Genomic DNA, 25,846 nt, shown 5'->3' on the forward strand with positions numbered 1-25,846 from the left:
ATTAATAGTCAGTGGCGTATCTGTCCTTAAGTCTGACACAAAGTGTTGCGGTGACTCAGACAAGACACAGAAGCACTCCGAGCCACAAATGAGATTTTGATATTCACCACAGACCAAGCAATAACAATCTGTTTAATATCACCAAAAATCCTTGGCCGTGCGTCGTCCTCTCTAGTGCAACTCTATCCTGTTTTGTCCGTCCTGGCGCGCCCACCCAATGATCTTTTCTGCCCATAATTACTGTCTGTCTTTAGCTGGGAAACACACGAGGATGGGTCAAACCGCAATGACAAACCACACAGCTAATAATAAGAATGAAAACAGAAACACACATTTTAACCAGAGCCAGAGTTTCATCTCCGAAGAACTTTCTGTCTGTGGCCGCGTCACAGCAGTTAACCGTTACGTCATCGGCCCGTGACCGCCGTCTGGGAAATACCTCCAGGGGTTTCCTCGCGTTATGTCTCAGGAAAATGACGCCGCTGCAACAACCACAACAAAAGCCTGAGGTTTTCGTCACCGATAAGCTGCACAGGAGCCACATGCAGGAAATCATTTAGCTGACTCGAATGTGTGACAGCGGCATGGTGCAGTGACCCGCTCCACTTGTGAAAAGAAAATCACCGAGACTTCTGGTGATGCAAGGCCGGGGGAAGGGAGAGCGGGTTGGCAGAGGTAAACGCAGGTCTGAGTCAGAATCTCCTGAATCACTCTTTCATGTCAGCGTCATTATCTAATGAAACCCAGAGGAGGTTTCTCATGAGGAAACATTTGTGTGCGGCGGGAAGGCATGGTATGCTGGAATCAGCGAAAATGAGGCTAGAAGAGAACAGCTTTGAGTGTGCTGGGGGAAAAAGTTGTGCTAATGGAGGCTGTGTGGGCATGTTGTCACTGAGCTTTGAGAAATAAGAGTTGACAGGTTTTGGTGCAGAAAAACAGATGCTCCATTGGTCATGCTTTTCAAAGCTGCCCTCATTGCTTCAGTATTAAGACGAGGCAAAAAACCACGGCAGTCACAATATGATAATAAATTACATCTCCGATTTTGCTGCGCTGTTATAGCCCCATTTGGATCGCACGAACTTCCCCCCGGAACTAAGAATCTTTTGAGGAATTGTTTGCGTTTCGACCGCAGAGACCAGGGTCTAAATTAAGTCTAATTTGACTGATCTTCGCAGGTCTTTAGACCGCGGTGGAAACACAGACAACAGTGGGCTGAAAAAACCTCTTGGTTGCCCTCCTCCATCACTAAGAAATCCTTGATTTAACCCAGCATTAACCCCACCTTCCTCATGATTGTTGTCTTCCTTATCAGAGGTGGAAACTATTGCCTGTTCTTCCTTCTTCCTCGTTATAATCATGACTCTCTTTCTGTTTCTCACACACCCACAGACTTTGGACAAGTGCCAGTAAAGCCGAGTAGCGCATTACAGCAGGGTAGAGCACATTTAGAGCTTCAGACGATGACTTAAACGGATCTTCCACTCAAATGTCACTTTGCGTTGGCCTCAACGTCAGATTGTTGTTCGTAGATTTCACCCGCAAAAAAGGGAGCCAAGAAGAGCACGTAAGGACAATCAAATGTGCGCTCGCGTGTGTTCCGGCATGCGTATCCTTATCTCTACTGAGCAGGAGGAGCGGGTTCAAAATGATTTGCGATGCATTTATCCTGCCCTAAAAGCTCAACACCCGTATGCCCAGTCAGTGTGCTCTTTTTGCCCGAGACAAAGGGTCACCGAAAGCAATCAATCACGGAGCCGGCACCGAAGAAAAATGTTCACATTTGTCTCTGGAAAAATAAATCAATCTTAATCTATCGTGTCTCTTTCATTTCACATTGACAGAGGGAGTGGGAGGAAAGCTAAATCAATAGGAGAGAAATGTGTCGTGGCGACAATGACGTGGCATTAGGTGTGTGTGTGTGTTTGTGTGTGTGTTTAAGCAGAGGTGTTGAGGTCTACACTGTCATTCCTGGCATTCCTGAGGCCTAGCGTTTGGTTTGACCTGAGAAACCTGACAGTGTGGAGGAAGAGATGGAGAATATTCACAAGATGGTGAGAAATAAAAAGAGAATGATGGCACATTAATAAACTATTTCACACACATTGTAACACTGAGCTCCGTGTTATGGTTGTGTATGAACTCTACACGCCCTCTGAGTTGGGTGTAATGGGGGAGAGTTGTGGGGGTGGAGGGGCACTGTGACTCTGGCCCTCTAAAAACCACAACTCCCAGGAGGCTCTGGGGATTTATTGACCACAGGAGCAGCCTGGGAGTCTGGAGCTAACACGATCTCCAACCAGACCTACTGGGAGAAGAAGCAGAATTAGTAGAGGGGAGGCCATAGGGGAGTGTGTGTGTGTGTTTAAATGTGTGTGTGAGAAGTGTTCCTGTGCACTGGAGACAGGTTAACTGCCAGTGTCTGCTCACAGCGGAAGACAGGGCAGAGAGCTGCCGCCCCAAACATCCGTTATTTAGGGAACAGGCCATTGATCTCTTTCTTTCTCCCTCCCCTCGTATTCCCTTTCTCTCTCTCTCTCTCTACATCTGTTCCCTCTCTCTCTCCCCTTCCCTCACACCTGCTCCCTGTCTCTAACCTCCTCCCCTCTGTCTCCCTTTGCCCACCACTCATTCCGCCTCTCCCTTCTCTGCTCGCCAAGCTACGCCAGACAGCAGCTCGACCGCCAAGCAAAGATCACTCCACACTGAATTAAAAGTCCCATTTTGTCCTCCACCCCCCCAGTAAGTGGTGGAGGAAGCTGATTTGACTCAGGCTAGCCTTTACAGTGTGTTACTGATAGCCACGCAAACCACGTGCACACATAAAAAGCTCCCTCAGATCTCTCCCACTTCCCAAGATTGTTTTCCCACACAATCAATCCCCCTGCGTTTCTGCAGAATGATACTAATCGCAGGAGACCTGCGTTTTTTTTGTTTTCGCCATACAACCACCAAGTGGGAGACTCAGGAATTTTTTTTTACGATCGTCAGGGTTCCCCCCCTGTTCTCCATCACTCACTATTCCGGTTCTCTCTCCCACTAAAGCGTCGGAGAGTGGGGGAGGATGGTATCCTGTCAGAAAGATCCAGGAATTCTCTGTGTGAGCGCGGAGTACAGTGAGGACTCAGTGGGGAGAGAGGCCGGTACACTGAAGCCATTGTAAGCCAGCCAGCCACCCACACGTGGTGCTAGGGCTAGCAGATACAGATACACTCTCATGACTGGGGGGACAAGAGCCGTGTCCCGAATCCACACTATAAACTATCATGCTGTTTCGGCAGTTAGTATCCAAAGAAATTAATGCAGCTGCCAATTAAACATAAAGAAAAAGCAACATGCTTTTCCAAAAGATTTATTACTTAATCTGTTGTTTGCCGAGATGTTTCCGGAGCTGTCTCTCCACTGTCCAATATCAGTTTTGATGTTCTCCAGCTGTGGCCGATTTTTTTCATTCCCTTTGTGCATTGCATTCTGGGTCAACAGTTTCCACCAACAGCACACTCAAAAACCAAAGCAAATTTAGTATGCATAGGTGCCAAAATCGATATTCAGAGCATTAATGTAGCAGAAAACAACCATTTGCTATGTAAAGATATAGAGGAGCAATGTCTACCTGAGCAGAGAACGAAGTCGCTCTCCCTCTGTGTGTGTGTTGTAATCCGAGCTTCTCCGCATTTTGGTGACATAGCCAAGCCGGCTGCGCTTTCTTTTAGCGCCTGCGAGCTTGCCCCATTGGCTAGCTCACAGCCACCGCTCTGCACTGCTCTCATACGGCGGTTACAGCTGATAGCACCCGCCCTCCGGTTCTGCCTCAGGTAAACACTGTTATATCTGTGAGCAATTTTAACATTGTTTTCCCGTTTAGCGGGTGGCACTATTAGCCGCGGGCCGCCGTATTTAGCACCTTTAATTTTCTCACTTTTCCTGTGAATACACTACATACTCAAACCCTGCTTAGAAATAGAGCTGTAACAATTAATCGATTAGTTGTCAACTATTAAATTAATCGACAACTATTGATCATTTTTGATTAAAAATCAATAAATTGGTTTGACTAATTTCTAATGGAAAAAAATCTAAATCTTCAACAGATTAATCAACGATGAAAATAATCGTTAGTTGAAGGTTTTGTGGAACCGGGTCAAAATCTAATTTGGACTAGAATGCAACAGAATACATCATTCAGTTGACCTACAGTATTATCAAACTCTTCAAAGTTGTCAAACTAAGATGTCATACTCTTAAGTGTACCAGTTGGGTGGCTTGTTTTGACTGTGAAAACAAGCATTTCACCACAGCCTACACACACACAGCCTACACACACTCGCCAGCTTCTCCAGTGTGACTCGGAGCTGTGCATTTTATCAGTACAGCTCATCACAATGGAGGAGTATGTGTGAGTGTACTTCTTCGCATCATCTCGGCTTTGCTCATCACAATGGAGGAGTATGTGTCGGTGCATTTACGTGTGTACACTAACTGCACTCCCTCTTGTTCCCACACCTCCATTTACCGCCTGGGTCACATCCGCCACTTTCCCAGCAAAGTGAGTAGCTCCCTAAGTCGATGGGAAGGCGTACACAGCGAGAGCAGATATGGCCCGTCGTTTCAAACAAACGCTACTCCCCTGCTCGCGCGCACACCTACGCACGCTGTCACTCACTTGGTCTCGCACACACAAACACGAGCTCGCTGAAATTACCATCTATGAGACGTAATGATGCGGCTCGCTGTATAGACGCAGCGTGGTGTCATTTCTCTTTTGTTATGCACGGATAAGTGGGATCAAAGACAGTAGCAGCATACTGGGGCAAATGTCAGGTTCTGTTACTAACTACAGTGTGAATGTACAGCACTGTACTTTGTGGGGAGCTAATTTAGTGGGTGCAAATGAGGGGTCAAATCAAAAGTTACGTGGAATCTATTTTATGGCAATCGCGTGTTCGGAGAGCTGAACGTAAGAGGTCGTGGATGTGACTGCTTTTTGGAAAGTATGTGTGTGTGATGTGTGTTTGTTGGTGATGGAGGCTTTTCTTGCCAGTTGTGTCATAATGAAACTCCTGTGAAATCAGGTAGTCTTCCTGTCAGTGCAGCCGAGGAGGAGGAGGTGGCGCAGGGGAAAGTGTAAAGAAGATGACTAAGATTTGACACATTATCTGAAAATAAATGTTTTGTGCAAAAGGTTAAAGATACAGTAGCACTTCCGTTCATCTTGGAAAACACGGGAGCAAACACACATTCAGAAAGACAAATTGAATCTCCTAGTCTAAGGACATCATGTATTGATGCTTAAAGTATTTTTACCACAGTTTCCAACACTACCATTCAAAGTATTTTGCATGGCCAAACCACAGGAGGCCGAGCAGGAGGCCCGTGCACCATCCCTGGGGAGACCCTGTGCATGTTTGCGTGCCAGGCATCTCTCCCGCTGGTTTGAATAATTAACTTGGGGCCTCTTTATCCTCCGGGCTTATTCAGAGTTGCTGGACCGTTGACTCGCCCTTTTTAATTCCTCTGGGTTTTTGGCTGAAGACGGGGAGACGGTGCTTGGCTCTTATGGGACCGTGCTTAAAAACACACCACACACTTTCTCTGCTTCAGGGGTGTGAAAGTTTGTGGTTTGTGGCGACCGAGTCATTTCAGAAAGAAAACAAGAAGAGAAAAAGACTCCCTTGCGAGACGAGATGATGCACGGCTTCTTCTGATCTGTTCCCAGTTACCCAAAACACGGGGATTTTCTGCTAATTGTGTATGTGTTTTTGAGTCTGAGTGACGGGTGTGGGCACCGAGTATAATACAGATATGATGAGAAATGTGTATGAACAGGAGTGACGGTAACGGGAAATGAGAATAGTCACAACGTAAAGGATTGTTTTCATCATTATCTATAAGTTCACCTTGGAAACATATAGAACATGACTCTGTGAAAGTGAAAGACGACACCGTGTCACTTTTTGGTAGCCTTACACAAACAACAACTAGCTGTCAATGTAACTTTAATCCACGCAGGTTAGCCAAAACAAATACAGCCAAGACATATTCAAAGTTTCCCTTAGCTGAAGTCGCTTAGAGGAAGTGGGAGTAAAGAGCCTCAGCAAAACGCCTGCATTTCCGAATCAATGTTTTATTGACGCGACTGGTAGCGAGCAGCGGTTTTTATTGTATTTGGCAGGCCATTGATTCAAACACGTGCTGATCTCTTCGCTCATCTATATTCATTTGGACGCTTAAAGAGGCCGAGGGAGAGAGGGTGCTAGTGGTCGGTAGGTACACACTAAAGAAAGAAAACGGAGGACCGTTTTTAATATGTTCAGAGTCGCTCGAGGGAAAACTCCACGTGCACCGCGTGTTAACATTTAACAGCATGTTGTTAACATGAAGCTTTACTGAGTGTGCGTTCAATCAACCAACACACTGACGAAGACGGATCTCAGTCAGCATCTAGAGAACATTTTCCCAAGTTGAGAAAGCTGCTTCTTGTGCATTTGAACCATATTTTTACATCTATATACAACACATAAAGCGAGCAACTTGTTTGCTTGCCTATACATTTTATTGTTCTCTGTTAAATATGCAAACATAGTTCAACAAAACACAGCTCTCGCATTGGCGTACAATGCACCCAAGGACATAGCTCAGCAGCCATTAAGGAGCAATCTCCAGCTCTGGTTTCACTTCCCATTACCCATTCAGAGCCATGACAATACCCAGGAGGGGGGAGACAGTGCAGCCCTGGCTTTTACCGTCTACCAAGGCCCTCATATTAGTAAGTTCTCTCTCTCTCCATCTATATATACACTCCACCAACTCTTCCAGATGTCCCATGTTTTTTTGCGAGATGATATTTTTCATTAAATGTCTGATTAAAATTAAATTTCCCTACCGGCTTTCTCTTCCTGTATTAAAGGGGAGGAGTGTGTGAGGAGAGGCAGTCAACCTCCAACCTTAGCGACCGCGGGGGAGGAATCATGAAGGGCACTGAGGTAGTGTTTGGACCATACTGTGTGCCAGAGTTACATACATGTTACATTAAGTGTGTAAAAGAGGGGTTAGTGTCCCAAATGTGACCACAGTTACAGAGCCAATTGTGGTGCTTTTAAAGACTGAAAAAAAAAAAAAAAAAAGGAATATGGAAATTAAATCCTGCACATTTGGAATATTGTAATGTAATTGCACTACCATGATGGTATTATCCTTGCCCAATGGCTGAGTAAAGTCTTACCTTACCCCTGCCCCCGAGCCCCTGCCCCCTCTCTCCCCCCACCTCCGGTCCCAGATTACCCATCAATCCCATTTCATTCCACTGGCTAAAACAGCCCACCAATCAGACGGCAGGATGGGAAGGAATATGATAGTGGATTGGCTCGTTGGGGGGGGAGAGGGGTGGAGCCGCTCAGCCATCCCCTAACAACAGCAGCGTGCTGTGAAATGAGTGAGTGAGCGTGAGAGGCGGAGAGAATTTCGCCCCGTCTAGCATTTACTTTGTCCTCTCTACTTTTTCTTCTTCTTCTACTTGCCTCTCGTGCCCTTCTGTCTTTCTCTGAATCTTTCCTGCTCCGACTCAAAAATAGTGCTCTCCCCCCACCGTCCCCCCGTCCCCTCTTTCCTTGCTCGCTCGGCTGTCAGTCTGCATACGACTGCTGACTCTGTTGCTCGCAGCGACATTGAACAGAGCTCTGCCGGGGCTTCGGCCGTCACACACACTTGCTTGACGCTGTGGAAGCCGGGGGAGGTCAGTCCGGTTCCTGGCGGAAGGAAGCAAATTACACACCATGCTACACATGCCCACACACACACAAGTGCATAATGTGCACACACACATACACGTGCACTCGCACAAGCCGCTCAGCTCCGGGTTGAACGGGGTCTCTCCGCTGACCTACTTCTTTACCGTCATTCGAGGCAAACACCGGGCACACTCAACATAAACTCTGCAATAAAGACCGCTGTTCGCATGATGTGAATGTTTAAGATCAAGAGGGAGCTCCTAACCTCACAGTCCGCCTCCCACCCCTCGCCCCCGTATCTTTCCTGTGGTGAGGAGACGGCAACAAAAAGAGGCCCCCTTCTGTAGACTAGAGGTGTTAACAGCCAGCCACAGCCTCGAGCAGCCATCTTGTTTGTGCGTGAGAATAATAGAACGAGAGTAGAAATGATCACCACACATGCGCCCTTTAAACTTCCAGCTATCCGGCATGAATGCCGTCAGTTTTGGCATTTTGTGAGCTCACATCTTTAATCATGTCCCATGATCCTCTCATGACAGCGAGAGATCCTTTTTCCATCGCAGCTGCCGTGGACAGCTCTCCCACATCTCCATTTAGACTGCTTTTGACCAAACACGACCTTGACATACTTTTTTATCCGCTGCCCTTTCTTAAAAGCAATTCCTTTTAGAAATATCAAAAAAAATATTTTTTTAAAAACTGATAGGAGGGCCGCAGCTCTGCCTATGCCTCTTCTTTATCTCTGGAATGATATCAAGCACAAAGCGCTTCAAGCGTTAACAACCTTGTCTCGGCCTCTGCCGGGGCCACTTGTTGTTTGTTTGCGGGTTACTACTGAACACCTGAAAGCTGAAATCTAATTCTTGTGTTGTAAACGGTCTTTTCAGCACATAGTTCAGCCTTAAGTCAACTGCCATTCAGTCAAGATAAGCAAGTCTTGGATTACAGTCTATGAATACAGAGCAAGTCGCTGGCATACTTTGGGTAACTCGAGCACAAAAGTTCTACTATTCCTCACCACAGAAACAAACTGGACACAAGTTACACTTCATTTTTCTTTAGGAAGTCCTGATTTCCCATGTCATTTGTATGTCGCTTTTTGTCATTTGTATGTCCGCAACAAAACTACGGTAACGTTAGGTTAGGTTTAGGCAACAAAACCACACAGTTAGGATTAGGAAAAACGTCATGGTTGGGCTTGAAAGAAGTACGTAAACTAAGTAAAATACGTACGGGAACATGTCACAAACGTCACTAAAAGACATGGTCTTGAACACCGGTCTCCTGGTTAAAAGTTGCGTGCTTGTTGGGCCCATTCACCTCCCCAACCAGCCGTCATAAGAAGTCTCTTACTTTTTACGCTACGTCACTAGCGTTTACATTGGAGTCAGTACAGACAACGTGGCGTACAAATGTTACGCAAAAAGCAAGAAAGGCGTTCTTATGGCACGCTAAATGCCTTGCGCATTATCGTGTCATTCATACGCCTTTTTTGTGCAAACGGGCTGGATAATGGACACGAGTTGGAAAGTTGCCTCGAATAACTTCAGAAAAGCAGCCTACGAGTTTCAGTATGAGATATTTGGGTGCATTAGAAGCTGATTATATGCAGAGTTTCAGGTGGTTTCCAGACAGAATGTGATATATTTATATATGAAGTCTCTGGATTAATCAGCGCAGTATAACATTACCATGCAGCTGGGGTGCATTTCTTTTTGAATGGCGTTGCGGTTTCGCCACGGTCACGGCTTCATAGCTGGTTGATCTTAACCGTTTGTGCCGTAACACCTGCAGCTTAAACAGGTGAATATGGGAGAGGAAGAAAGGTGCTTCCCTGACACACAAAAGGCCTTATCGCAGACCTCCAACCATTGCACACACACACACACACACACACACACACAACGCAGGAAGCCCACAGAGGGGGAAGCATGTGCCCATTGTCAGGGGGTCTCATGAGCCCCCCAGCTCTTTCAGCCCCGACAATAGCTGCATTGATAACACCTACCAGCTAGGGAGATATACACGAAAGGAGAAGAAAAAAGGGGACAAAGAGATATAGAAGGAATACGGAATTGCAGCCTGTCAATGGATATCCATTCACTTCCTCACCCTGCAGAACATTCTCCCCCCCTCCCCAATAAGCAAAGTCTTGTGTGAGAGCAACTTTTCTCCTCTCGTGAGACAATAAAAATAAAACAGTCCGCTCCTGAAAAGAAAGCAGACAGAACTCGATAACCTTGCATTGGTTATCAGTCAGCCAGTCACTCAATCAGCCGCTGATGGGTCAGGATGGGCACGCTCGGAATAGACTCTGCCAGTGAGTGATAGCTGCCTTCATAAATCAATCCATTTGACAAGTTATTCACACATCAACACCCTCGTTTATGGAAATCATATGCAAACTCGCTGTCGAGCAATAGACGCGTTTTACAAGAGACTTATCCAATTCCCCCCCGCAAGATCATTTGGTGTGCCGAAGAGAAAAAAAAGATATTTTTTACGGCACTAACGAGGAGGAGAGAACGATAAACGGCGCTCGCTTGGAGATCTGCAATTTAGACAGTAGTGGAAAAGTAGGAAGATGGAATAAAAGTAGCGGACATTAAAATGTGTGCATGAATATCTGAAAAAAAATCCTCTTTACAGCAGCAGAGGTTGAAGAAAAAAATGGATTTAAAACATCCTCATGATCTTGCAGCCACAGGCACACTAGGAATTCTGGGCCCAGTGTCAAAAGCTCACTCCCGAGCCTGAAACAATAAATATCTAATCCCTGTCATGTTGCAGGGCCCCTGTGCAGCTCCGGGCCCCCTGAATCGATCAGGGTGTCCCCCCCCCCCTACACACACATATGACACCCCTGCCTGCTTGTGACACAAGTGAAGGGAGTAATCAATGGGATTTAGCGTGTGCTACAGATGCAATAACAAGACAAGTGAATGAAAGATTTAGAGCTGTGTGTGTGTGTTTATATGGTTTGTGTGGAAGGATGATTGACGGATAAGTTCAGCGTCATGCTATAATTCTCATGACATGTGGTTAGTGAGTTGTAAATTCACAGGAACATGACAAATATAAAAAAAAATTGAAGGGAATTTGTGTGCAACCAAGAGGAGGGAATGGCTTCATTTCCCATGATACCACCACTAGCTCCACTCGAGATGATATGTCATGAGGCTAAACTGACATTCATTCAGGGTCAACAAGTCTGACCCGAGTTTAAAAAAAAAAAAAAAAAGCTCCTGTAATCACTTCAACAGCCTCTTATATTTTCCACAATGAGAGTTCTGTGTTAACCTTAACAACAAGCCCTTGACTTGTCACGTTGAACTACACTAATTCAACGCAACGAGGCACCAAACAATTCTCCTGCTCCGGTTCCAACAACACTGATCAGGAGAAATGGCATGTCACGTAAGCCGAAGTCGACACCGAGATTAAAAATTCAATATGGGCCAAGTCGCTCGATATCACAACCATCATATTTCAGCCGTGCTAATCAAATTCACGAGCATGACCTCTGGGGTATATTAAATGTGTATAGAACATGTGTCATCTCTCAAATGTTTCGCAGGCGAGATATCCATCTACACTAGTAAATACGGCGTAAAAAAAAAAGAAAAAGAAAAAAAGGTGATCCAGCAGCAGTTGCAGTAGCTGCAACAAATTCGCTCCCCATAAAAAATGAGCAGTGGATAGATTTCAGCGTGCAGCTTGCCAGAACCACGGGAGGGAGACTAAATGATTATGTTACAACAACAGCGCTCCAGCTCTCAGAAAACAACAATCAGGGTCTGGGTAGGATATTGCGGCCGAGTGAAATTAAAGGGGAGTGGGAGCGAGACAGGCTGAGGGAGGGAGAGTGGGAGACGGATTTTATGGAGATCATCAGGGGGCTGTGTGTCTATGCAAATAGCGACTGGCCTGCTCCGAAATTCATACATCCTCTTTATGAGTTGACAGACGGAGGAGGCGAGGGAGAGATAAGCGCCTTCTATGTCCGAACAGCTATGACAGACTGATCCTGTGCAGAATATCACCCGTCACTCAGACTCTGTTTGGGGCCTTTTTCAACGAGCCAAAGTTCAAACCCAAAACGACAACACTTCCTCTCAACATACAGTGTTGCGCCACTGGGGACCAAAGAAAAACTGCTTGCGCTGTGGCCTGTGAAGGGTTAACCGGCAGCAGACTGAGCCTAATTCAGATTGTCAGGGAGATAAGATTACCAGTTAGTGTGGTGGTTAATGGAAGCCACCACAGCCCCTCCACTGACAGTTGACAGGAAAGGCCTGACCACGGTCACACAAGTACCCCTTTCAGACACAGTTACGGTGACGCGACTGGTTCAACCCGTCTCCGTGGTCAACCGATTAATCCAAACCAGCTTTGCATCCTTCCTCCTGACCTGGATTACAGATCAACCCCCGTCTCCTACAAATTTACATTCCCATACAACTAAACTGCCTTCGCAAATTAGGTGTGGAGGGAAACGTATTGTCTCCCAGAGTACGATCGCAGTTTTTAACATGTGATTAACATTGTAAATTGTATCAAAACAAAAAACGGAACCAAAGTACTTAATTAGGCTTAGTAAAAAACATCACGGTTTGGCTTAAAAGTGACTTTTAGCTTCACGTGGAACACGAACAGCGGTCTCGTTATTAGACCAATAACATTATTAATCCAAGTAACTTTCGTTAACGGTCGCTCGATACACTATGTTACGCGCTCTGCACATCGCTCTTTGTACTACGCCACTCGCAGCGGCCGTCCGGGATATTTGGGATGCGTTCAAGACAAACGTAATCCATGACAAAATACGTTTACTTCCAACACGTAATTGAGAACGCTTTTGGTTGTATGAGAACTTCATTTTTAGGAGACAGGGCTGGTGCAGATCAGTCTCTGAACCGTACCAGCCAAAAATGAACCTGTGACGTAAGATCTATGCATACGGGTCTAATGTGCTGAGCGCACACAGTCTATAGACACGCATCATATTCTCATCTCCTGTATGAAAATGGGAAAAGACACACAGAGGATCTATGAACTAAAGCAAAATGTGTCTCTTCGGCTTCAATTTCCAAAAGAGCTTTGGCCAGAGAGATATCTAGATATGAATCGAGCTTTGCACTACCACATCCCATGTTTAACACACCAAAACTAGATTTCAAACCAGATTACACGTGTTCGCACAGAAAAAAAAAGCGAAATCACTTAGGGAAGCCTTAAATGATAAGACCATTTTATCTTACAAAACAGGCCTGCAGAAACTCGAGCTGGAACAGCTGCGAGAAGTTGTGGCGAGAGCCAAGCTGCTGTTCTACAATATATCATTTCTAATACAATGTGAAATATGTGGGATTAAAAAGCCCTAAGACAAAAGCAGCTCGACCTGTTCACAAACGTTAGTCAGGATCCCAGACGAACCATCATCTGACACGTACTGCGCTTCACACTGAAGTACACTCAATTTACAATGCAGCACAACTGCTCATTTACAATTCACCTAGACCTCATAGTGCTACATCCAAAGCCTATTTTCTCTGTATTCTGCTGTGTCCAACATCTTAAGCCTTTTTAAAGCCTGTGTTTGTGTGTGTGTGTGTGTGTGTGTGCGTTGCTGTATGACTGCAGATTACAGTGTAGCCAGAGAACGTTATGAAACAAAGCCAGGGCTTAGGCGAGGGAGTTCCTCTGCTCGGGGAGTTGTAGTTCAGGCCCGGGAGTCCATTCCCTGGCACAACCGCTGGCACAAAAAAGACAAGAGGCAATTAAGAAATGATTTTCACCTCACAGCTTGGGACAAAACCCTCGTACCTCACCCCACCCCTTTGCTCCACTCAATCCTCTATCGCACACAAAGGCAAATTCTCCGAGGCCTAGCGGGGCCCAGAGAAAGGGGGGGGGGCGAGACCGACAGAATACAGGGGACAGAGACGGAGAGAAGGTGAGAGACGGCAGGAAAACAGGGAGTAGAAGCACAGCGAGACGTGGTAGAGGAAAGATTGTGTGCAAAAGCAATGGAGCGGGCGGTGTAGATGGAGGTGGAGTGGAAAGCAAGAGAGTGTGAGAAAGAGGTGAATAATGGCGTTGGTACAGTGGGGATGAAGAATGAAGGTGATGCATGAGGGGCGATTAGATGGCGTCAGTGTAGCTAGCAACCCACAGGAGAGAGAGAGAGAGAGAGAGAGAGAGAGAGAGGCGCCCACACGTGTACTGCAGACTCTATCACTGGTAATGGACCTCAAAGGGAGCCTGGATAGGAAAGGAAATAAATGAATTTATGTCCAAGCCACATCTGAGCAGGTATAGTTTTTTTTTTGTTTTGTTGGCGCACTTACACTTAGCTGTTGTGGGTTTGTTTTATTATGGGTTTGAGTCACTCGGCTATCCGGTAGTCATCTACAAACTAGATAACTTCATTACCGGATAAATTACTGTCTGACTCATATAAATGCTTTAATGATGTTGTCGACAGAACAAACCAAATAGATCGAGTTAGATATGGAGTGTGTGTCAAAGACTTGCCCTACATTAGTTATCAATGATTGATCACACTACACAATAAACCTCTGAGTCAAAGCTGTAGTTCGTCATCAGACTTGCAGCCCACCCGGGTTGTGGCCAACACTTGATGTCACCGCTGGTGCCTTTTCCTGGCAACACTTGCAATTTCACTCGGAACCAAATTTCTCTATCTTCTTTGTACTTGTACTGTCAATCACAAAAAAAAGCATATTACACACCCATAGTGTTATCTACTCCTGAAAACAATTTCGGTTTTATGTGCTGAGGTTTTGAGATATTTGTCTCTGACATTTCTGTTGCCACCCCAATAAAAAAGAGGGGAATGAAAACTTTTTAACAAATATTTTAAAATCAAATATATACTGTATATTCGAATAGTAAAAAAAACAACATTCAAATATGAAAATTAATATCCATTACGTCTTGTAAACAAACCATGTACCCATCAGCTGAGTTCCAGATCAGACAGGAGACATAACCACTTAAAAGGATGGGTGAGTAGTACTTGCAGTCGTCAGACGTTTGTACTTTTTAAACAGAAAAAACACACGTTTTATATTATGATATTTACTGGAAATGCCAATATAGCCAATAGCAAGTAGGAACTCCCTCCAGCCAGCTGCAGCTTATTGAGGTTTTTGTAGTGAAATGAGGAGGTATCGTATTGATAACTCCTCATTTCAACTTCACCAATCAGCTGTTCCTCGTCCGTTGCGGCACTTTCAAAGCGAGCGGCAGGAATAAATAGAAACAGCGCGTCCAAATAAAAGTCCAGCTCAAAACGGCGCACCGCGCTGAGCAGTGCTGCATCGCTCGTGGCCAGTTAGGACACTGTTTCATGGACATAATGCGCAAAAACAGATGAATAAATAGGCCAATTTTGACAGCCCTAGTGTCCCTGTTACTCTGAATAATCTTCAGATATGCTATGGACAATTTTGTTTGTGACTATTTCTTCAGTGGAAAGACACAGTCCCAAAGAAACAGTCTGCACAGCTGGATACCACTAAGGGTGAGTGCAAAAATGTTTTTTTGTGACATGCACAAGACGGTCCGACTCAACTCTGTGGTTCCACATAAAGATGCAAGTCACAGCTGTTGTGGTAAATACAGCTACTGCATTACAGACTTTAAAACGCATTACTATGATCGATCATTATGATGAAACTACACTGCACTGCCATAATATAGTAGATCTATACCTGCTACTGCTCACTTCTTTTGTCATTTTTGTGTGTTTTGTTGATTTACTTGTTATTCTGTGCATGAATAAGACGTATGATGAATTCATGTACCACTTCTCCACCTCAGGAACTACAACCGGAATTAAAAACAACTGTCATATAGGACTGAATGGTATGAGTAATATGAAATTCCACACTGATTTCTGTGACTGAATGGTGGGGGTGTTTGTTCAAAATGAAAATGACTGTCGATAAAAGGTAAAATAACTGATCTACTGTCAGGAAACGTCAAATATTTTCTTATGACTACTGCAATTTACTGAATAGACGTCACAATAGCTGGGTAATACGAGAAGCCCAGATGACTAAATAAGGAACAGTATTAGCAATGATGCGTTTAGTTTTATTTCTCTTTTTCTTTTCAGCTTTAGCGTGTGCTTAGAGGCAATGGAAGAAATGAAATTCTCAAATTTTGTAAATTTCTATAGAAATAACACACACTGCATACCAACTTTTTCACATAAAAATTTCCCTTCTCAAATGTATTTTCTCAGTTTCACTGTCTCACTTAATTTCTCTGACTCACATTATTGCGAGACCGATCTAGTAACTTCCCCAGAACGCAGCCAGGAACCAGATGCTCCAACAACAATCTAACTTCGCTCTTCATCTAGTTCCACACCCTCGTGAGTGAGCTAGTTCTGAAACAACAAGGAGGAGATGTAGATTGACTTGCTCAGAAACCTTGTCAGCACGTCAGTTTCTATAGAAACCTGGGGGTGGGAGGTATAAGTCCCCCCAATCACACATGCCCACCCCCCACCCCCACCATACACAACAGAGGCAAAGAGAAGAGAGTTGAGGGGGGTAAACTCTCCAGTCACCATGGTAACTTCCTGCTAGTTGGCTTACACATTGTGTTTACCCAGAGTTTGTTTCGATTTTATCTTAACTGCTAACCAACCAACACCTGCGTTACTCATTTCAAATGTGTGAAAGTGAGCCTGCATCTACGGCAGACAGACTCGGAATCAACCGGTGGTTACCTCATTTCCTTTCCTCATTCGCAAACAATTACATCTAAAAACGACGACGTCAGCCTTTGTGATGAGCATGTGCTTTTTTCAGGAGCCGCGTTTTTGCACAGAGAGCGATTTTGACGGAGAGGCCTTGCCGTCACTGTGGATATTCCACTTGAGATGGTGCCTAATTTGATTATTTCTATCCTCTTGGATTTTCATCTCCTTGACGATCACAGGTTGTGATTTCCAGGGCTGGCCCTCTCCTCCTCCTCCCTCTCCTTCCTCCCCCCCCCCCCCCTCAGGCCTTGTGATGTTTGATCCAGGGCCAGGGGAGGCTGGCCAGACATTCAGCCCAGACTCTGGCGCCCTTCCCTCAGTGTACCATGCACTCTAGCTCCCTGCTGTGAGGCCTGGAGGAAATCACGCAGCCAGGAGAATTATAAAAGCCCTCATCTATTGAGCAGAGGTTAAAAACGGGGGGAACAATACCTTTGACTCGCACTCTGCTGCGCTCTGTGGAGAAACTTAAAAAGCACCTATCGCTCGTAAAAAAAAAAAAATCAATAGGCAAAAAAAAGAAGAAAAATCAATACGGCTGTACTGACTCTTGTCTATTCATACTGCTTTTCATAGGGCTTTTCATTTATAGGAATAAGAACAAGGACACCCCCGAAGCGCTTCACATAACAAGATTAGAATAAACATTTAAGCAGAATATTACAGCAGTCTATTTATTATCAGTAAAATGTTTGGTAACAAAGACATTAAAAATGTGTCCAACAGCTCTTTAAATCATTTTTTTGCAAAGGCACTGCAGCCAGGACAAGATTTACAAAGTGCAAAATGACAACCCCAGAGGGCCAGATTATGCGTGTGCATGCATGTTAGTATGTTGGGGTGTGTGTGTGTGTGTGTGTGTGTGTGTGTGTCTGGCCGGGTGGTGTTGGAGGGGGTTAATTCACACAGCTGTGTAAAATCAAACTGGGGAGAGGATTCCAAAGTTTCCTTTGGCAGACAAAATCAAAACAAAAACGGAGGGGAAGAATGCGAGTTGCCGACGGAGTGGGAGACCGAGAAGGAGACGGCTGCAAAACCGCCAACAACCTAATCATGTCGCTAAGCAGTCTGATCTTTCAAGCAAATGATTGTCACATGCAAACACACATAAAGTGCAAAGACGACGGAGCAGATCCTGCCGATCGTGCGCCGGCTCCTCCTCCTCCTCCTCTGCCACCGCGAGGCAATTTCGCAGCTAGGCGAGGAGAAAATACCCCCGCTCCTTCTTCTTCCTCCGTCCTCTCTCCAGCCGCTATCCCACAGAAAGCTCCCAACGCCTCTTTCCTCTCTTTGTAGCGGCGCTGAGTAATAGAGCGAATGAGTTGAGAGGGAGGAGGTGAGAGAGATAGAGTGGAGCAGCGGAGAAAAAATCCACTCAGTATTCTATTACAAGACAAGATGGAAAGGGAAGGGAGGGGGGGGAAGTGATGCGTTTCTCATGGCGGTTGGAGGATGTGGGGTGTGGGATAGACGCAAACAGAATGTGTATATATTGACCTGCGAATCAAATAAACCGTTTATTCTGCCTCTTACCGCCCTCCACCACCGCTACACCTCCTCCCGTTTTTCTCACATGTGAGCAGCTGACGCGGTAACCAGCAGCACATCCGACAACTGATACACCAACCATGTTTCAGCATTAAAACATGCTCTTCTTGTCCGTCCTCCAAATACAGTTTGGCGGGCGGAATTGAGCGAGGGCCAGATGCAGTTAGCACCTTTTCTGTAACCAGTCATTTTCCTCTAAATCAGTCATAAACCACAACATATATACAACTACTTTTCAGCCTTGAATCAATAAACTTTGTATAAAAAACCTCTTTACACCACGCCACCTTCACCACATCTACTTTATTTTTAATCTTTCAGCGAGGGCTGAAAAGTAGAGATTAGGCAGCAACAGTGGTCACTTTGCTCCACTGGCTCATTACTCCTCTGGTTGGGGGGATGGAGGAGAGGAGGAGGGGGGGGTGCCATCCTGAATTAAGGTCTCCCTCGCAAGGGGCCAAACGCTTGGTGAAAAAAGGGTTGCATTCGAGAGCTCTTTCACACAAGGGAGGTCACCGTTCCACGACTAGCCATGCGTGTTGGAGAGCCACAAATGACCATCATTAAAAAGAGGGATAATGATAGTCAAATATTTTTTTAGGGATGTCAAAGTCAACGCGATAATAATGCATTAACACAAATTCGTTTTAACGTCACTAATTTCTTTAATGCAATTGATCTACTGGGGGTTTTACCGTGCTCATTTTAAAGCTGGAGTGAAGATAATGGCATCATATGAAACTAGAAAACCTAAAGAATCCATTGGTACCAACCAGGTCATACTAGCTTGCCACGAAGAAGGTTGAATAATGCTCAAAACTTGCGCTAAATTTTGGGGAGGAAAAACTGGAATGGCCATTTTCAAAAGGGGCCTTTTGACCTTTGACCTCAAGATATGTGAATGACAATGGGTTCTATGGGTACCCACAAGTCTCCCCTTTAAAAGGACATGCCAACTTTATGATAATCACATGCAGTTTGGGGCAAGTCATAGTCAAGTCAGCACACTGACAGCTGTTGTTGTTGTTGGACTTGAGTTTGCCATTTTATGATTTGAGCATATTTTTTATGCTAAATGCAGTACCTGTGAGGGTTTCTGGACACTATTCATCATTGTTTTGTGTTGTTAATTTATTTCCAATTATAAATATATACATACATTTGTATACCACTCCCATGTTGAGTATTAAATACTTGACAAATCTCCCTTTAAGGTACATTTTGAACAGATAAAAAAATGTATGATTAATTTGCGATTAAATATTTGAATCGATTGACAGCCCTAATTTTTTATTTTTTTTTAAGTTATCATGGGAAAATACGTCATGAGAGATTAAATGAGAGAGTGATTTATCGGGCCATGGCAGCATGTTGCCAGAGAGGACCTGAATAAAGTGGCCAGTGGCTTGAAAAAAACTGTTCCATCATAAAAAAAAAGAATGATTCATAGATTGCTGCACTTCGTAGGAAGCTTGCGAGGCCGTAATACATGACGTAAACAGTTGTTGAATGTAAACCTCAACAGGATTCCCGACTGAAATCTGATGACACCGTACAACAAGCTATCTTCCCAGAAAATATGATAAGTCAGCGTAAAGCATTTTCTTAAGCTTCAGAATGAAGTAATCTCAGTATCACAGTCATTTTATGATGTTGTCTACAGAGTCGTATCTTTGATAATGAAACCGGTATCCCGGGCAGAAGGAGAAGGAGTAACAGAGGATCGATACCGACTGAGCCCTCGCTCTGTTGCTTCATCCCTCGAGGCTTAATTCACTGGATGTGTAAAGACGACGGTGTCACAATAGGGGATCAGATGGGATTGACCACGGGATGAAAATGTAAGGAGTGTTTATTAAACTGATGTAGCCGAGATGAAGAGCGGGGAGAGAGAGGGCGAGCAGAGATCGGTCAAAAGGTTGTCTGAGAGATGCACATAATGGTCATTAAAAGCTGATGCCAGACTAAGCTACAATAGCTGGGTGATTCAAAAAGTGGATGAAAAAACAAGTTAATGCCTCCTATTTCAGCTTTACAGAGCTTAAAAAGGGAAGCCCGGGACGAGGAGGACATTTGAACTAGAGGCAAAAAAAGGCACCTGAAGATTTGTTGGATTATTTTGTATTATTTCATTTTCAAAAAAAGAAAAAAATAATGACAATGCTTGAAGGAGAGATTATTGTGCATAAAAACAACCGGGTCTATTGTTTTCTTTTCATTCAACTATTGCTGCTGAACGTCCTTCATGGACCCCACAAAGCCCGCAAGGCCAAACCAAAGACAAAGCTAAAGTGTTGATTCAGCTTCATAGGGATCCTGAACGGATAAGCTGTGGCAACCACTCACTCATTCACACACACACACACACACACATGCACACACAAACGCATGAGCGAGCATGTGTGTTCACATACACACACACACACAGCGAGCCTCTCAGGGCCTGACCAGCTGTCTCACTCTCCCCCACCCCATCTCCATCCAAACCCACAGGAGCAGGAGGATATAAATCACTCGGCAGAATGAAGACGCGCACGCAGAGAACGCACGTGGTGTACGTGACACACACACACACTTGCACTGGCTGTCCACAACTGCACCGTGTCCAACTATTGGAGCATATGCTTCAAAAACACACCTACACAGACCCACACTTGCTTACGACAGAAACAAACAGTCTAACAAAGACAAGTCACGCCCAGTTTTGCGCGATTACTCCGAGAAAATGGCCTACGCTGCTGAAATCCACGAGACACCTTGGTTGGCCTTAAAACCGGTTTATCTCACCTACTGACTGCAGGTGTACACCCACAGACCTTTGCCTGTGTGCCAGCAAAGAGCAAGAGATTGTGCTCAATGCCAACAGCTGATAAGAGAAAAGGTCATATTGCATAACAGGAGTTTGTGCCATGTGTGTGTGTGTGTATGTGTGACATAATGCTGTAGAAAACTGACAAGAGAAGAAGAAAAAGACAGGGAGATTAAAGGGTAAACAGGGAGAGAGCGTGCGTGTGTGTTTGTGTCAGAGGAAAATAGCTGAGTGGTGGTGATGCATTTGGCCGCCGAACATCCATCGGCGGTCCAAATTGAAGCCGGCAGCTCACGGAGAGCCTGTAATGATGCAGTAAACTCTCCGTTGGCAACGCAGGCCTTTATCTAAGAGGGGGGGAAAAAAAGGGCTCCCTTCTCTTCATTTCAGCACAAACTTAATAAATACGTAAATAAATAAGGCTGAATTAAATGAGGCAACTTCACTCCCAGATTTTTTTCTGGCAGTGCTCATCGAGTCGGCCGGCCCAGTGAGGGGAGAGATGGGGCCAAAGGGATGTGAGGCTGGGCCCGCAGCGTGGGAAGGACGGCTTCCTCTCTGCTTTAACACAAAACTGTTGATGTTGGGGGGGGACATGTGAACTGAGGCCTGGCAGTGTTCGATTACCTGACATTTGAAAATTATTTGTCACTGAAACACAAAGAAATACGGCTGCTAAACACGTCTGGTGATGTGTGTTTTCTTATTATGTTTTGTCTACAGACACAAACGCCTGGTTCGTTTCAGTTGTTTTCCATTGTGTGTGAATTGCTGGCAATCCTCATGAAGACTTTTTATATTCTTGGCAGTTACTTTTATGCCACGCTGATACAGTTTGGCAACGTAATCAAAGTAGCCCTGCTTTGATTTTCCCCCCATTGGTGAATAAAAATAAAAATAAAACAGACATCCTGCTAGTTTCAAACTCTCATCTTTACATTCTGCATACATCCATAGAAAAACTGTCTTGTCTAAAAGCGAGGCTGACAAAATGAGCACATATGGAAAGCACTTTTATCTTTCACCGTAGCGCCGTTCACAGGTGCCACGTGGAGCGTATCCATAGTGAGCGTAGTCAAATAAACAGGCCGTAAAACGCTGCTTTAGCCACAGTACACTTTGGTTTGCCCCTGGTCGCCATAGTGACGGGGAGGTTGCAAAGTGAACCCTGCCATGTTGCACACGTGAGGAGAGGGGAGCTTATGAAAGAAGAATTTGCATTGAAACATAAGGTTAAATGAAGCGCATTGAGGCTCAGGCACGGTGAAAAAACAACCCCGTGACCCTCTCTTCATGGTCCGACATGAGGCCCACATTTCATTTGGACAGGCCAAGAACGAGAGAGAGAGAGAGAGCGAGACAGAGACGGAGAGACAGGGAGAGGGGGAGATAAAGAGAGGAAGAGGAGGGGGGGTGAGAGTCTGTGCCTTTGCACTCCCCTCTCTGCCACCGCTCTCTATTTTTGTTTCCTCTTTTTGTGCACGCTCGACGCACACACACTAGCAGTGCAATGGATTTCCAACTTGGCCCTCATCAGTTGTGCGCCTGATGAAACAAACACTGACAGCCTCTTTACATTTGTAAAGGCCCCTGCAGCAGCTGTGCTTGTCCCACACACACACACAAACACGCACTCACACACACACACACAACCTTTGAATCAGAGGCCTAGCCCCAGCTGGGGCCTACAGGAAGAGCCGACTCTGCACAAAATGGCCCTGGCTGCACTGAGCTGCACTCTGCCGCGCTCTCCTGCTATCCTCGCTTACACGCATTCACAAACACACACACAGTGTGTGTCATGTTTCGTTAGGTAGAACAACACTGCCGCACATTAGCGCTTGCTGCCTCAGTCATTACACAGCACCGACCCTCAACCGCTGGCTTGAAAGGCACCAACAAATTACAAATATAAAAGCTTTTTTAAATAATTTGAACTGGGAGAACAGAGAGAAAGTGTGCTCGGTTGCTCCTGCGGCATCACTTCGCCTGACATTAGTGACAAAGCATCTTTGGAAAAAGAAAACCTGACAGGGCAATTTGGCTTTTCTTTTTGGTTGCGTTCACATCGGCGGCTATAAATTCTAGTGGAAAATGGTAATTGCCTTGTTTGCTTTTATTAAAAGGGACTCATCACCCTTTTTTCTCAATCATTTTATGACTGATGAATTTTAATATCATCCATATATAGTGGGTGTTTGTTGGGTGTAGGGGGTGGCGGTGGAGGGGGAACAACTCGCACTCATGTTTCAGGGGAAATGGTTAAGCCAAGCATGTATAATTGTCTTACGCTAATTAAGGGGGGGTATGAGAGGGGGGAGGGGATCAGTAAGGGCCAGGAGTCCTGTCTCAAAGCCTGGAGGGAGGCTCGGGGATCTGGACTCCTCCAGGTTGTCGTAGAAAATGCACATTTGCAAGCCTTATTTGGTCCGGGCCAGACTTTATGCATCAACTGCAGCTGCTGAAAACACATGACAGATGTGACACACATGTGCACACATACAGGACAGAAACATGCATCCTGCAGTCGGGCACACAGACAAACCGTTTCCACTCCAACCCCGAAACTCTTATGAATAGTTAGCTATGAATAGACCACATTTTAAAAAAAATAATCCAATTTTAGAGAATGAGACAGTGTTGGATATAGTTGTCTGGCTCAATTTTAAGTGGGGACTTTTGTTTCAGTTAGTCATCATTTCTGGGGCGCATCCTGTTTCCTCAATTCAGAGGGAGACTTATAAACAAGTTCACTAAATCAAAGTTTTCTTTGCAATAATAAACCCACTTTTCTTTTTAACCAATGGAAAGTAAAATATGGTTAAGTTAATGTAACTGAAACTATTTGGGTCAGTGGAAGGGTAAAGTCATTGTAATGAGTCAACTCTGACTGTGACAAAGGACACTATGGGATGTTAAAATCTAGTACAAATGTCACACACAAGAGCTAGATAGATTGACTTCTTCAGTCATTTCAAAACATCTGTCCGTCTTCTTTGGGATGACTCATATTTGTGCTGCTTTTCAACAAATAAAAAATGTAGATGCCCATACATTTCAGCACATTTTCTTACTGGCGATGACGTAACAGAAATGTATGTGGGTCATAAGGAGACATACAGATGTGTTAGAATGACATCATTTTGGAGAGAGGGGATTTTTTTTAACTCTTCAATCAGACGACAGTGGGCTGGATCGTAGAAACCAATTCAAAGGTGGTCTATTAAAAGCTTGATGAGATGAATTTTACATTATGTATATATTTGTTCACATTTTTAGCAGCACATGTAATAAGATAGAAACCACGTGGATACTTGGAAAAAAGTTCTTAAGAAAAGACCATTATTTTTAGTAGTATTCAGACTATGCATTAATTGATTACACACGAAATGTATTTAATTATCTATACTTATTTAGAGGAAATGGAAAAACCACCCAGGTTAAATTAAGATCCGAGCAAGAATGCATGGAAACAAACCTCTTTATATTTAGTCTAATTGTTTGTTTTGCTCCTGCAAACCTGTTGCTCAGCAATAATTTCTTACAGCACAAAAATAAATGTCCAAAATTAAAAAAAAAAAAGAAATCAGCAACAACATGTCTGCAGGAGAAAAACACTTTTTAAAGCCACTCCACGTGTTGTTTGGATGATGATGATGATGATGGGGGGTGGGGATGTTGGGGATGGGGGGGGTGTTGTGTAGCTGTGCAGCTTTCAGAGCATTTAGGCAGATATGATGATATGTTGAGCACTTAAACGCAACACGGGGGGTCTCATAATGATAATTCACAATCTATAAATACACCAAAAGAAGTGCAACAAACTTCCCAGACAGACACATGTATGCAGAGAGGCCCTGGTCAGTCAGTCAGTCAGCAAGCGAGTCATGAAAAACGATACTTTAGTCTGAGCACATTCACACTACGACTTCTTCTGCAACATTAAACGTCTTTGTTGCATTCACGGACAGACTAACAAAAAACGACAATATGAAACCGTTTCATTTCGCAGCCCCCTTCCCCACCATAAATCCACTTGCAGTGTGTTACTTGCAGAAAGAAAATGGTTGCTTCTTCTTCTTCTTCTTCTTGGTATCGCTTCATACATGATGAGCCCCTGCAATGCGACTGAACACAGCCTCTTTTCAAAACACTGTGTCGTTTTGTCGACCATGTCAAATGTGCAGGTTTTAATGTGTAGCTGTGGAGACCCAAACGCTTGTAAGCTAATCCCCAGTAGTGTTGCAAAAAATGCTGCAATATATATATATATATCTATGTGCTCGTTCACAGAGGTCACACTGAGACCTGCAGAATAACAGACAACCCTGCTGGATGCATTATTATATAGTGGCACTTAATAGCAAAAGAAAAAACCGCATAACAACAAACCCAGAGCAACCGTTTTCAAGTGTTGGAAATTGCACGAATATGCTGAATTGCATGACCCTCTTTTCCTCCTCCTGCTCACTCTTTATGGAGGAAATTAAAGAGCCACAACAGTCCAGCGAAACATGTCCAGCACACACACAATGCTACCTTTAAACATGCACGTACAGCTCCGTGCGGAAAGAAAGGTTTTTTACATGTATATATATATATATTCTCCAGTTTAAAGCGGAGGTGAAATGCTCAGCATGGGACGAAATGGAAGCCGGAATATAGCTGAGCCATGGCCGACAAGGCTCGTTGTCTTCACGGCTCTGAATATAGGAGAGAAATGGGGCGCGAACAAAAGCGTTTTTTTCCTGACAACACTTTGCCAAGTCTTTTTTTTTTTTTTTAAATTGCGACCCCTTTTTTATAGCTTTTATCAGACATGCATGCGCACATCATCACATCACGCGTACAAACGAGCCCTTCCTTCTTTCTCTCAAAAAGGCACCCAATGTTCAGAATGATGTCGAAGAAACGCTGCAACACAGACATTGAATAAACATTGCTGTCTCTTTAAATAAAAAA

At 44.6% G+C, this 25,846-nt stretch overlaps 1 protein-coding gene across 3 annotated transcripts in view; it reads right to left on the reverse strand.

Annotated features, from left to right (window-relative positions):
* Positions 1 to 25,846, reverse strand: part of jarid2b (jumonji, AT rich interactive domain 2b) — a 135,162-nt gene that overhangs the window by 92,995 nt on the left and 16,321 nt on the right. The window lies entirely within an intron of this gene.

This window comes from Sebastes umbrosus, chromosome 15 (assembly GCF_015220745.1).
Source record: "Sebastes umbrosus isolate fSebUmb1 chromosome 15, fSebUmb1.pri, whole genome shotgun sequence".
In the NCBI taxonomy this organism is placed as follows: Eukaryota; Metazoa; Chordata; class Actinopteri; order Perciformes; family Sebastidae; genus Sebastes; species Sebastes umbrosus.